We start from the raw sequence: 14,532 nt of genomic DNA on the forward strand, positions 1-14,532 counted from the left end.
GACATTGCTTGGCAAAAAGATACTATCTATGTTTGCTTATGAAAATAGAGGCATTGGAAGTGTCATACGAGGTGTTCTGGTGGAGATTTCAATACAGCAGGTTAAATCTCATTGGGAGGTAAAAGATTGTAAGCAGTTAGAAATGAGGAAAGGTTGGAGAGTTTATCTGTATTGATTTACTTTGATTAGGTGAAGCTCCCTGATAAAGTGAGTTTAGAGTATGTTAGTTACAACGTATGAATCTATAGTTGTAATGTAAGAGCTTATATGCCATCACCACTTAGACGTACTAAGTGTCAGAGGCTTGGACATGTTGCAGCAGTACGTTGCAGGAAACAAAGATGTACTAAGTGTCAGGGAGAGAAACCTAAGTATGAGACAGGGGAGAATATGTAAAGTTAAACTGCTCTAATTGTGGAAGAGAACATAGTGCAGCTTATAGCGAATGTGAAGAGTTTAACAGCTGCATTTCAACAGGTTAAAGTACAAACGTACATTTGGGTGGGTCTTATGCGGAGATCTCGCAAAAACTGAAACAAAATGTTGATGAAGTATTACTGTTTAGCGACCTGACTGTGAAGTCATTGGATGTATGTCAGCATCACTGCTCTCTTACTGAAGATAATTTACTTGGGGATAAAGACAATTAGCCAGAGTATTCAAGGACATTTTCAACCTCTCACTGCTACAGGCACAAGTTCCCACCTGCTTCAAAAAGGCAACTATTATACCAGTGCCTAAGAAAAATAATGTGGGCTGCCATAATGACTAACCCCTGGTAGCACTCACATCAACGGTGATGAAATGCTTTGAGAGGTTGATCATGAGTAGACAGACCTCTTGCCTCAGCAAGGAACTGAACCCATTGTAATTTGCCTATCGCCTCAGTAGGTCAATGGCAGATGCAATCTCAATGGCTCTCCACATGGCTATAGAACACCTGGACAACACAGACACCTACATCAGGATGCAGTTCATCAACTATAGCTCAGCATTTAATACCATCATTCCCATAATCCTGACTGAGAAGTTGCAGAACCAGGGCCTCTATACCTCCTTCTGCAATTGGATCCTTGACTTCTTAACCATATAACCATATAACAATTACAGCATGGAAACAGGCCATCTCAGCCCTTCTAGTCAGTGCTGAATGCTTACTCTCACCTAATCCCACTGTGTTTCCCTTAAGGCATTTGTTTAGCTTTATTACAGTTTTGCTTTAGTAATTCATTTGTAATTATTTTCTAGTTAAAGTTAAGCTTGTTGAAAGTAAATTCGTTGTCTGTGATGTACCGTGGCATACGATGACGTCACATCTGGTTTCACCGCGTCTTGTGGGAAAATACCGGTTTGGAGAAATGGGAGAAACGGGAAGGAGGGGGCTTGTGTGTTCAGGATCAGTGCGAGAAAAGTTTTTATTCTACACACTAAGAAACATCATAGAAGCAACGCCTTAAGTTCATAAGATAATCAATATGTTGAAGTAAAAATGTTAACGCTGATTCTGTTAAAAGTAATGACAGTTGATAAAGTTTATTTCCTTGTGCTATTAAAAGCATTGCTGGATAGTTTGTCTTGAAGTGTATTTAAACCTGTTGATGGCATAGGTAGATTCTGACTGTATGTTGTACTTTAATGAGATTTTAATGTAACATAGTTTGTTGTAGTTTTACTTTTACGAGTATTTATGATGTAAATGTGATGCCAAGAAGGAAACAAATACTATATATATTTTGCAAACATGAGGAAATCTGCAGTTGCTGGAAATTCAAACAACCCATACAAAATGCTGGTGGAACACAGACAGGCCAGGCAGCATCTATAAGGAGAAGCACTGTCGACGTTTCGAGCCGAGACCCTTCGGCAGGATGAAGGGTCTCCCTATAGATGCTGCCTGACCTGCTGTGTTCCACCAGTATCTTGTGTGTGTTGTATATATTTTGTATTGTTTTATCAACAGTTTTCATCATATGTTAATGTGGAAGAGTGAACAGTAAATGGTTAATCTTACTGCAATCGTGCCTTCATTAACTACGGTTTAACTCGGTGTTTAGTTCAGAGTTTCTACACCTGTATGAGAACACAACAGTGAAAAGGTGGCATGACCAGGTGTTTCTACAAATGGTATGATGGCCATGCGATCAAGTGTCAAGTTGTTGCCATCCAGCGCCAAGAGCAATAGGGTATCAGCAAATAAGGTTGCCCACGCAAGAGCTAAAGCAGAAACCACCTAGGTGTGAGCGTCATATGCTGAACAGGAAGCAAAATTGAAAATGGAGAAGGCTGCCAGAGAAGCCGAAAACCAGTTGGCAAAGGTAAGGATAGAAACAGAGTTAGAGGTGCTGGCGCTACGCCGAGAAGCCGATGCTGCCAGGGTGGAAGCAGTAATATTAGAAAGCGCTGAAGAAATGCACATTCTGGATGAAGTAAAATCTACTTCAGAAAGGACCAGGTTGGAACGCACTAGTAAATACGTGTTAGGATCCGGTCCGGAGCCCGCCTTCCAGGTCTTGCTCCGGTCCACGGACTCTGAGCCTTGCAGCCAGCCCTCCTGTCACTCGGAGCCATTGGATCATCTTGGCTTAAGGAGGTACACCTGTCGCCTATTAGGGGCAGGTGTTTATAAGGGGCTTGGGGACTGAGCCTAGTTAGGGTGGTCATTTTGCTCCTTGCCTGCTCCAAAGCTGGTTTAACCTGCTCTGTACCTGGTTCGTTTGCTCCGAATCCTGCTCTTTGCCTGCTCTGCAACCGGCTCTGTAACCTGCTTTGCTACCGGCTCTGCATTCCACTCTGCAACCCGTTCTTTATTTACCCTTATTTACCGGTGTATCCCAGTTGGCCTGCTGCTCACCCTGGACCCAGCTCCCTTCTGTTCCCTTGCCTCCGTTGGGTAAGCCAGGCCGTCACCATTACCCCTCGGGTGGTTCTGCCCCTTCCTATCCCTTGCCTCCGTCGGGTAAGCCAGGCCATCGCCGTTACCCCTTGGGTGGTTCTGCCCCTTCCTGTCCCTTGCCTCCGTCAGGGAAGCCAGGCCATCAGCCGTTGTCCGGTGGAGGGACTTCGTTCCCTTCCTTACCCCTAACCTCTGATGGGTCGTGCCCCGCACCTGCCCAGGCCTCCGTGTTCATGCCTGGGAGGTGGCCCTGCCCAGGATCCATACAGCCCGCCCTGAGGATCTGACCCTTTCCACCCATTGCTCCCTATGGGTTGTGCCCACAACTGTCCAGGTGTTCCCCGTCTTGCCCGGGCCTCCGTGTTCCTGCTTGGGAGGCGGCCCTGCCCAGGAGTTATGCGCCCGCCCCAGGGGGCCCTCCTGCCTGCCACGAACGCTGGGATCCTCCTGCCTGCCTGACCTCCGGGATCCAGCCCCGCCTGCATTACCCCTTAAATGCCATGGCATCCCCATCCTGTCCTACCCCTAGTACTTCAGTGCCTGCGTCCTGCATTTGGGTCCATTCCTGTCCCCGCTCATGACAATACGGTCGAACTCAAACAGATTTGAAGATTCATTCTTCCTCTCCGTACTTATTTGTTAATGTCCCATTTCATGAGCAATCAAAGAGAAATCCAGTTGCATCGCATCCATCTGAGGAAGACAATTTACTCTTGCAACCTTGCGATGAACTCAAGAATGAAAGGGCTGATGACAAATACTTCTCGACGCCAAACTTACCAGATTTGGCGAGAGAAGAGGCAAAGCCTGAATTCAGAACAGCAAATCCCATAACAAACATACACCCTTAGTCATATGCCCGCTGACATATTCCCCCAGCCAGGGTGCCACTTGCAGTTGAACCCATGGCACAGTATTTAGCACGAAGAGATCTCATCATTTCAGGACTATACCAGTTTGACGATAAGCCTGAACATGGCCATGCATGGTACTCCTCATTTGCCCATGCAACCAGCGGAGTCCAGCTTGAAGCAACCCAAGAGTTGGATCTTATGACAAAATGGCTGGGAAAAGAATCCTGCGAACAGGTGAGGTGCATATGTTCAGTGTACATCAACAACCCCAAGCTAGCCTTACACAAAGCATGGGAGAGACTTTGGGAATGCTATGCGGCCCCTGAAATTATTGAAATGGCACTATTTCGATGGCTGGAAAATTTTCCTAGGGTGTCAGCCAAGGACCACACTAAATTAAGAGAACTCAGAGATTTACTCATGGAGATTGAAGGCGTTAAAGAAGACAGCTATTTAACTGGCCTGTCATATCTAGATACTTCATACAGAATTAGACTGATCGTGGACAAACTCCCATTTGGGCTGCAGGAAAGGTGGGTGTCTGTTGGCTCAGAGTACAAGGAAGAGAACGATGGTCGATTTCCTCCCTTTGAGTATTTCACTAGGTTTGTGTGCAAGGAGGTGAAGAAGCGAAACAACCCTAGCTTCATGAGTCAAGGTAGCAATACAATTCACACCAAGCCAGTCATATCCACTTTGAATAATTTTAACATCAATAAACCTGTCTCGGTGCGTAAAACTGAAGTCTCCACAACTAACAATGAACTAAGCAAGAATTGTCCATCGCACAACAAACCCCACCCCTTCAAAAAATCAGAACGTTTTGGAAAAAAACCCTTTGATAAGAGAATAGCCTTTCTCAAGGAGAAAAGAATATGTTTTAAATGCTGTTCCTCTACCTTTCACCTTGCTAGAGAGTGTACGATCCCCATGAAGTGCTCGGAATGCAAAAGCACTAATCACGATGGGGCCATGCATCCCGGCCCATTATTGCAAACTGACATAGCTCCTTCACCCTCACAAGAGGATGGCGGGGAGGGAGAGGATCACTCCAAGGCAACTGTTGTTAGCTTGAACTGCACAGAAGTTTGCTATCAAGGTCAGTCAAGCCGTTCTTGCTCAAAGATCTGCCTCACTAAGGTATACCCTAAGGGAGCTAAAGACAAGGCCATCAAAGCCTATGGAATTCTGGACGACCAGAGCAATCGCTCACTAGTCAGACCAGAGTTCTTTGACTTGTTCAGCGTAGAGAGTATTCAGTTCCCATACTACCTTAGAACTTGCTCAGGCAGCATAGAAACATATGGCAGGAAGGCAGAAGGCTTCCTGCTCGAGTCGCTGGATGGTAAAGTTGTCATCTGCCTCCCTCCAGTCTTGGAGTGTAACGAAATTTTGAATAACCGCACCAAGCGCAGTGCTACATCAGCCGCATCTCCACCACATTGCCAAACACATCCCAGAACTGGGTCCAAAAGCAGAAATACTCCTGCTACTCGGAAGAGACATTCTCCAGGTGCACAAGGTTAGGCAGCAGGTCAATGGACCACACGACGCCCCCTTTGCCCAAAGCCTGGATCTGGGCTGGGTGGTGATAGGAGAGGTGTTCCCTGGCAATGTACACAAACCGACAGTTAGCACACTTAAGACCACCTGCATCACTGTCAGCTTCTCACCTAGCAGAGCAGGGCGGATGGTGTTGAACTCACTGGAGAAGTCAAAAAACATGACCCTCACAGTGCTCGCCGGCTTGTCCAGGTGGGCGTAGACACGGTTCAGCAGGTAGACGATGGCATCCTCAACTCCTAGTCAGGGCTGGTAGGAAAACTGGAGGGGGTCAAAGTGTGACCTAACCATAGGCCGGAGCTGCTCTAGAACAAATCTCTCCAGGGTCTTCATGATGTGGGAGGTCAATGCCACCTGTCTGTAGTCATTGGAGCCACTGCGGCTCGGTAGAGGGATGAAGCAGGACGTCTTCCACAGTACAGGAACCCTCTGGAGACTCAGGCTCAGGTAGAAGACATGGTGAAGTACTCCACATAGCTGGTGGGCACAGGCTTTGAGCACTTTGGGGCTGATACCATCTGGGCCTGCAGCCTTGCTTGGGTGGAGACGTTTCAGCTGTCCTCTCCCCTGTTCAGCTGTGAAGCCCACTGTGGTGGTTTCAGGTGGGGGAGGAGTGTAGTCATGGGAGTAGGGTGGGGGGCTGTGAGGAGGGGTGGGGTGGGGAGTGGAGTATGTGTTGGTTGAGGGCCGACAACAGATGAATCATGTGGGAGACGGGCAGGGGCCAGAGTGTCAAATCTGTTGAAGAACAGGTTAAGTTCGTTGGCCCTGTCCACACTGCCCTCAGCTCCTCTGTTGCTAGTTTGCCAGAACCCAGTGATGGTCCTCATCCCACTCCAGACCTCTCTCATGTTGTTCTGCTGGAGTTTCCACTCAAGCTTCCTCCTATACCTGTCTTTAGCCTCCCTGATCGTGGCTTTCAGGTCCCTCTGTATTGTCCTCAGCTCCTCCCTATTTCCATCTCTAAACGCCCACTTTCAGCGTTCAGTATGTCGTTAATGTCCTTTGTTACCCATGGCTTGTTATTTGAATAACAAAGGACGGTTCTTGCAAAGGCCAGTTGCAGAAGCCGTTCTACTTCTACCTAAACACTGATATAGAAACTTCAGTTCAGTATCATGCTCATAGTGGCCTTACAAAGGTCAGGCGGGGAGTGTGTTGCCCTTAAGGCATTTGTTTAGCTTTATTACATTTTCACTTTAGTCATTCGTTTGTAATTATTTTCTAGTTAACGTTAAGGTTGTTGAAAATAAATTCGCTGCCTGCGAAGCAGCGCGGTGTGCGACGACGTCATATCCGGTTCCGCCGCGTCATGTGGGGAATCCCGGGATGGAGTAACGAGAAGGAGGGGGTGTCTGTGTTCGGGATCAGCGCGGGGAAGTTTTCATTCTACGGACTAGAAACATTAGAGAAGCAACGCCGTAAGTTCAGAACATAATCGATATGTTGAAGTAAAATTGTTAATGCTGCTTCTGTTAAAAGTAATGACGGTTGATAAAGTTTATTTCTCCTATTTCATTCCCTAACAGAAGATCCAACTCTTGCCCCTTCTTTAGTCAGTACCTCTATGTGTTGTTGCAAAAAAACTACCCTGCACACATTTTACAAACTCCAAACCATCCATTCCTTGTACAGTATGTGCTTCCCAGTCTATGTGTGGAAAATGAAAATTCCCACAATCACAACCCTGTGCTTACTACAAATACGTGCTATCTCCTTGCAAATTTGCTTCTCCAATTCTCGCTCCCCATTAGGTCTATAATACACCCCTATAAGTGTTGCTACACCTTTCCCATTCCTCAATTCCATCCAAATAGTCTCCCTAGACGAGCCCTCTAATCTGTCCAGTCAGAGCACCGCTGTAATATTTTCTCTGACAAGGAATGCAACACCTCCCCTTCTCCCTCCAATTCTATCACACCTGAAGCAATAAAATCCAGGAATATTTATTTGCCAATCACACCCCTCCTGCAACCATGTTTCACTAATAGCAACAACATCATATTTCCAGGTACCAATCCATGCTCTAAGCTCGTCCACACTTCTTACAATGCTCCTAGCATTAAAATAGATGCATTTAAGAAACTCTCCACCTCTTCCTCTCTGTTTATCCCTAACAGTGCAAACAGCTTTATTATCTTTTTTTCCCTTCTCCCCTACATCTTCAGTCTGAGCGCTCCCCTTCTCTGTCACCTGCCTATACTCCCTCACACTGTTCACTAGCTTTCTCTATTTGTGAACTAACCTCGTCTCCCCTAGTCTCTTCAAATTGATTCCCACCCCCCAACCATTCTAGTTTAAAGTCTCCCCAGTAGCCTTAGCAAATCTCCCTGCCAGGATATTGCCCCCCCCCCCCCCAGGATTCAAGTGTAACCTGTCCTTTGTGTACAGGTCACACCTGCCTCAAAAGAGGTCCCAATGATCCAGAAACTTGAATCCCTGCCCCAATCCCTCAGCCACACATTTATCCTCCACCTCATTCTATTCCTGCTCTCACTGTCTTGTGGGACAGGCAGTAATCCTGAGATTACTACCTTTGCGGTCCTTCTTCTCAACTCCCTTCCTAACTCCCTATATTCTCCTTTCAGGACCTCTTCCCTTTTCCTACCTATGTCATTGGTATCTATATGTACCACGACCTCTGGCTCCTCACCCTCCCACTTCAGGATATCTTGGACACGATCAGTAACATCCCAGACCCTGGCACCAGGGAGGCAAACTACCATCCGGGTCTCCTGATTGCATCCACAGAATTGCCTATCTGACCCCCTAACTGCTACTGAATTCCTCTTCCTTTCCCTACCTTCTGAGCTACAGGGCCGGACTCTGTGCCAGAAGCACAGCCACTGTTGCTTCCCTCACGTAGCCTGTTCCCCCCCCCCCAACAGTACTGTCAAGAGGTACAGCCACTGGGGTACTCTCTAGTACCAGATTCTTCCTCTTCCCCCTCCTAACCGTGACCCACCTGTCTGCCTCCCATGGCCCTGGTGTGACTACCTGCCTGTAACTCACTCTCCCTGACCAGACGAAGGTCATCGAACTGCAGCTCCAGTTCCCTAACACAGTCCCTTAGGAGCTGCATCTCGGCGCAGATGTGGACAAGTCATACTTGCCCCTTTCCTCAAATAACAGGAACAACTGAAACCTAAACGAACCTTGGGCCCGTTGAGCCCAAGCCCTTAAGCTTTCACTCTGCTCCCGGCTCACTCCGCTGCCTGCAAGCGACACTGCCCGCTGTATAAGGCTGTGTCCTTTTTCTATCTTCCTCGCTTCACTGCCCAAGGTCACACGCCTGCGCAGTCCTGCCTCTCTTAACTCTGATGAGAAGAAAAAAAAATCAAAATGGCTCCTGCCATACTCCCGTTCTGATCCTCCAACTTTCTTCTGCAAATGATCTTAACCGGAAGACCACAATCTGTGTGGATTAGTGATAACATATTCTCCTTGCTGACGATCAACACTGGCGCACCTCAGGGGTGTGTGCTTAGCTCAGCGCTCCACTCTCTCTATACTCATGACTGTGTGGCTAGGCATAGCTCAAACACCATCTACAAGTTTGCTGATGATACAACCATTGTTGGTAGAATCTCCGGTGGTGACAAGAACCAGCGGAGTGGTGCTGCAGCAACAACCTGGCACTCAACATTAGTAAGACAAAAGAGCTGATTGTGGACTTCATGAATGGTAAGATGAAGGAACACAAAACAATCCTCATAAAGGGATCAGAAGTGGAAAGAGTGAACTGCTTCAATTTCCTGGGTGTCAAGATCTCTGAGGATCTAACCGGGTCCTAACATATCGATGCAGTTTCAAGGAGGCAAGACAGTGGGTATACTTTATTAGGAGTTTGAAGAAATTTGACATGTCAACAAATATACTTAAAAACTTCTAAAGTTGTACCGTGGAGAGCAATCTGACAGGCTGCATCACTGTCTGCTTTGGAGGGGCTACTGCACAGGACTGAAAAAGTCTGGAGAAAGTTGTAAATCTAGTCAGCTCCATCTTGTGTACTAGCCTACAAAATATCCAGGACATCTTCAAGGAGCAGTGTCTCAGAAAGGCAGAGTCCATTATTAAGGACCTCCAGCACCCACAGGGCATGCTCTTTTCTCACTGTTACAATCAAGTAGGAGGTACAGAAGCCTGAAGGCACACACAGTGATTCAGGAACAGCTTCTTCCCCTCTGCCGTCCGATTACTAAATGGACTTTGAATCTTTGAAGACTACCATGCTTTTTTTTTTAATATACAGTATTTCTGCTTCTGCACGTTTTTAATCTGTTCAATATACATAATTGATTTGTTTATTTTTATTTTTTAATTTTATTTATAATTTCTCTCTCTCTCTCTGCTAGATTACATATTGTATAGAACTGCTGCTGCTAAGTTAGCAAATTTCATGTCACATGTCAGTGATAATAAACCTGATTCAGATTCTGAAATGATGTTTGTGATGTTTTTTTTCTTTCTTTCTTTTTGACTCTTTTTATTATTGTTATTAATAATAAAATAAAATTGATACGTAGATAATGGGATTACAAACATACACATTTCAACTGAACATGAAAGAATACATAAGCAATGATTACAGTATAAATGAGTATTCCCAAATCATGAATGATACAATATACAAATAAACAAGGCAAACCTAGGTATATCATAATATATATTAAAAAAGAACAGAAAAAAGAAAAAAATTATGCATAAAAAACTAATCTAATAATCTAATAACTAATAAAGAAAAAAAACAAAAAAAAAGAAAAGAGAAAAAGAAAAAATGGGGAAAAAAGGGCTGTTTATAATATCTCACAAAAATACAAAATCATCAGTGTCGTCAACTCCGATCCTCTCAACATATATAAAATCAAAACTGGAAAAACAAATAGGCTTGGAACAGGGTCATATTACATCATATGAAAATATTGAATAAATGGTCTCCATATCTTTTCAAATTTAATAGAAGTATCAAATACAACACTTCTAATTTTTTCTAAATTTAAACATAACATAGTTTGAGAAAACCAATGAAATACGGTAGGAGGATTAATTTCTTTCCAATTCAAAAAAAATAGATCTTCTAGCCATTAATGGAAGAAATGCAATCATTTGACAAGCGGAAGAGGATAAATGGAGTGAGTCCATCATTGGTAAACCAAAAATTGCAGTAATAGGATGAGGTTGTCAATCAATGTTCAATACTGCAGAAATAATATCAAAAATATCTTTCCAATATTTTTTCAAAAGCGGGCACGACCAAAACATATGAGTTAAAGACGCTATATCTTAATGACATCTGTCACAAATAGGATTTGTATAGGAATAAAAACAAGCCAATTTATCCTTGGACATATGAGCCCTGTGCACAACTTTAAACTGTATTACTGAATGTTTAGCACATATAGATGATGTATTAACTAATTGAAGAATTTTATCCCAATTCTCAATTGGGATAGTAAAGTTAAGTTCTCTTTCCCAATCATTTTTAGTCTTATAAGAGGGCTCTGAACGTATCTTCATAATTGTATTGTAAAGTATATTAGCCCTTTCTGAAAAGGATTTAGTTCAAACAAATTCTCCAAAATACCTGAAGACACAAAATTTGGAAAAGTAGGAAGTACAGTATTTAAGAAATTCCTAATCTGTAAATATCTAAAAAAATGAAATCTAGGCAAATTATATTTATTAGATAATTGCTCAAAAGACATAAAACAATTATCCAAAAATAAATCAGAAAATCATGATAATCCTTTAGTCTTCCAAGCTGAATAAGCTTGGTCTATAATAGAAGGATAAAAAAAGCAATTGGATACAATAGGAATATTTAAAACAAACTGAGTCAACACAAAAAATTTCCGAAATTGAAACCATATACGTAAAGTATGTTTAACTATCGGGTTGTCAATTCGTTTCGGCAATTTAGAAAGAGCAAAGGGAAGAGAAGTCCCTAAAATAGAACCCAATGCAAATCCTTGTACAGATTTAATTTCCAAGATCACCCAATGAGGGCTAAAAGATATATCCCAATCCTTTAACCAACATATCAAATATCAGATATTAACAGCCCAATAATAAAATCTAAAATTAGGCAATGCCAATCCACCTTCCCTCTTTGCCTTCTGTAAATATATTTTACCTAACCTAGGATTTTTATTCTGCCATATATATGAGGAAATTTTTGAATCAACATTAGCAAAAAAAGATTTCAGAATAAAAATTGGTACCACTTGAAATATATATAAAAACTTGGGTAAAATAACCATCTTAATAGCATTAATCCGACCTATCAGAGATAAAGATAGTGGTGACCATTTAGTAAACAAACATTTAATTAGATCAATTAAGGGTTAAAAATTAACCTTAAATAAGTCTTTGTAGTTTTTTGTGATTTTAGTCCCTAAGCAAATAAAAGAGTCATTAACTAATTTAAAAGATAAATTTCCATAAATTGGAACCTGTCTATTTAAAGGAAACAATTCACTCTAATTAAGATTTAATTTATACCCGGAAATATCACTAAATTGAACCAACAATGGTAAAACTGCAGGAATGGATTTCTCAGGATCAGAAATAAATAATAATAAATCATCTGCATATAATGATAACTTATGTATATCTGTCCCATGATTAATGCCAAAAATGTTCTGTGATTCTCTGATAGCAATTGCCAAGGGTTCTAAAGCAATATCAAATAATAATGGACTAAGAGGACAGCCTTGTCTAGTACCCCGAAATAAACGAAAAAAGGGAGATCTTAGATTGTTAGTAAGCACCGAGGCTACTGGAGTATGATATACCAGTTTAATCCAGGAAATGAATGTCGGACTAAAATTAAACTTCTCAAGCACATAAAATAAGTATGACCATTCAACTCTATCAAATGCTTTCTCTGCATCGAATGAAATAACACATTCTGAAGTGCTATGTGAAGGAGTATAAACAATATTCAATAATCAGCTAACATTGAAAAAAGAATAGCGATTTTTAATAAAACCGGTTTGATCTTCCGAAATAATTTGGGGTAATACCTCTCCAGCCTCGATGCCAGTAACTTGGAAAAGATCTTGGAATCTACATTCAATAAAGATATTGGTCTATAGGATGCACAGTCAGTAGGGTCTTTATCTTTCTTCAGTATTAAAGAAATGGAAGCTCTATAAAAAGATTGTGGCAGATTGCCCAATCTAATTGCTTCTTCAAAAACCCTGCATAACCAAGGAGAAAGATTAGCGGAAAAACATTTTAAAAATTCTACTGTATACCCCTCTGGACCTGGTGCTTTCCCAGAATTCATACAGGAAATAACCCCTTTAATTTCTGCATCCGTAATAGGAGTTTCTAATATTGAAAGATCATTTGATGATAATTTTGGAAAATTCAATTTCCCAAGAAAATCACACATGGTATTATGATCATGAGGGAGGTATAAAAATCTTGAAATGATTTATTTATCTCATCATGGTTAACTGTCAGATCCCCATTCTGCTGACGGATCTTAGTAATTTGACGTTTAACCAAAGCATTCTTCAATTGACTAGCTAACATTTTACCCGATTTATCACTATGTATATAAAAATCAGATCTGGTTTTCATTAATTGATTTTCAACCGAAGATGTAAATAATAAACTATGTTCCGCTTGAAGTTCAACCCTTTGTTTGTAAAGCTCCTTGCTAGGAGTAATCGAATATTTCTTGTCAATCTCTTTAATTTTATCAACCAATAAAAGGGCATCCGAGGTTTAAAAAGAAGCCTTGCCTTCATTACTTCTGGACTAAAATCTTCTACTAAACGAAAATTGTGATCTTGAAATTTGACCATACCTACACGCCGAGCCACACGAATAAGTTGCTCTTTAACATGCACATAGTGAAATCGGACAATTACAACCGGTGTTTTAGCTGAAGCACTTGGTGATTGATGCATAATTCTGTGAGCGCGTAACGGAGGACTGTCTGGGAATACAGAAGGGAACGCATCCTTTAAAAATTGAGCAAAGTACTTCGAGGGGTCCCCTTGTTCAATACCTTCCGGGAGACCAAGTATGCCTAGGTTCTGTCTTCTGGATCGATTCTCAAAGTCGACACTCTTGGCTTTAAGTGGTTCCACTTGTTTAATCGTCGAAAGTAAGTTCTGCTCCAATTTTTCAATTTTCAAATCTCGCTTCCGAGCATCCTCTTGCAGAGTTGCAATTGGAACTTGCTGCTGGTTAACTACTGAATCCGTCTTATCCATATAATCTTGAAAAGCCTTTATATCTTGTTTAAAAATTTGTCGTTGTTCTTCAAATTTTTCATTTAAAACCTCCAATAACATTTCATAAGTCAATTCAGTGCGCTTAGGATCAGTCTGCTTCTTCCCGGTCCCGTTAGGATTCTTCCCAGGTTCTCGCCCTTTAGATCTAAGAGCCATTTCTTCAAAAATTCACAATAAACTCTTAAAGATAAGTCCAAAAAAGTAGCAAGAATCTTTTGGTGTAGGTAAAAATAAGTTAAGTAAGGGTGATCATAGGTTAAAAAAAGTAAAGGTTATGGAGCGAATCTGAAACAGTGCTCACTCCATGAGCGTTTCCTGCTGACCCCGTGATGTTTATAACAGCTGGTAAATTATACAGCTTAGACATTTAGTAGTATTGAGAAAATTAAAATTATTGTGAAGGCTGCTGGAAATATCTTGGTATAACTTGATATAAAAGACTAGATAGAGCATAGAACAGATAATCTACAGTACATTACAGGCCGGTCGGCCCACAAAGTTGTGCCGAACATGTCCCTACCTTAGAAATTACCTAGGATTACAAATAGCCCTCTATTTTTCTGAGCTCCATATACCTGTCCAGGAGTCTCTTGAAAGACCCTATTGTATCTGCCTCCACCACTGTCACCGGCAGCCCATTCCACGCACTCACCAAGCTCTGCGTAAAAAGTTTACTCCTGACATCTCCTCTGTACCAACTTCCAGGCACCTTAAAACTGTGACCTCTCGTGCTAGCCATTTCAGCCCTGGGAAAAGCCTTTGACTATCCACACAATTAGGGCCTCTCATCATTTTATACACCTCTATCAGGTCACCTCTCATCCTCTGTCGCTCCAAGGAAAAAAGGCAGAGTTCACTCAACCTACTCTCATAAGGCATGCTCCCCAATTCAGGCAATATCCTTGTAAATCTCCTCTGCACCTTTTCTATGATTTCCACATCCTTCCTGTAGTGAAGTGACCAGAACTGA

The 14,532-nt window shown here is 42.3% G+C and overlaps 1 protein-coding gene across 2 annotated transcripts in view; it reads left to right on the forward strand.

Annotated features, from left to right (window-relative positions):
- Positions 1-6,626: 6,626 nt before the first annotated feature.
- The window catches only part of LOC132397246 (uncharacterized), a 57,001-nt gene continuing 49,095 nt past the window's right edge, over positions 6,627-14,532 (forward strand). Inside the window, exon 1 of one of the 2 annotated variants that reach the window (XM_059975726.1) lies at positions 6,627-6,731. The gene's annotated coding sequence lies outside the window, so the exon portion shown is untranslated. The remainder of the gene's footprint in view (positions 6,732-14,532) is intronic. The other variant, XM_059975725.1, reaches the window with a different exon arrangement.

This window comes from Hypanus sabinus, chromosome 7 (genome assembly GCF_030144855.1).
Source record: "Hypanus sabinus isolate sHypSab1 chromosome 7, sHypSab1.hap1, whole genome shotgun sequence".
Taxonomy (NCBI): domain Eukaryota; kingdom Metazoa; phylum Chordata; class Chondrichthyes; order Myliobatiformes; family Dasyatidae; genus Hypanus; species Hypanus sabinus.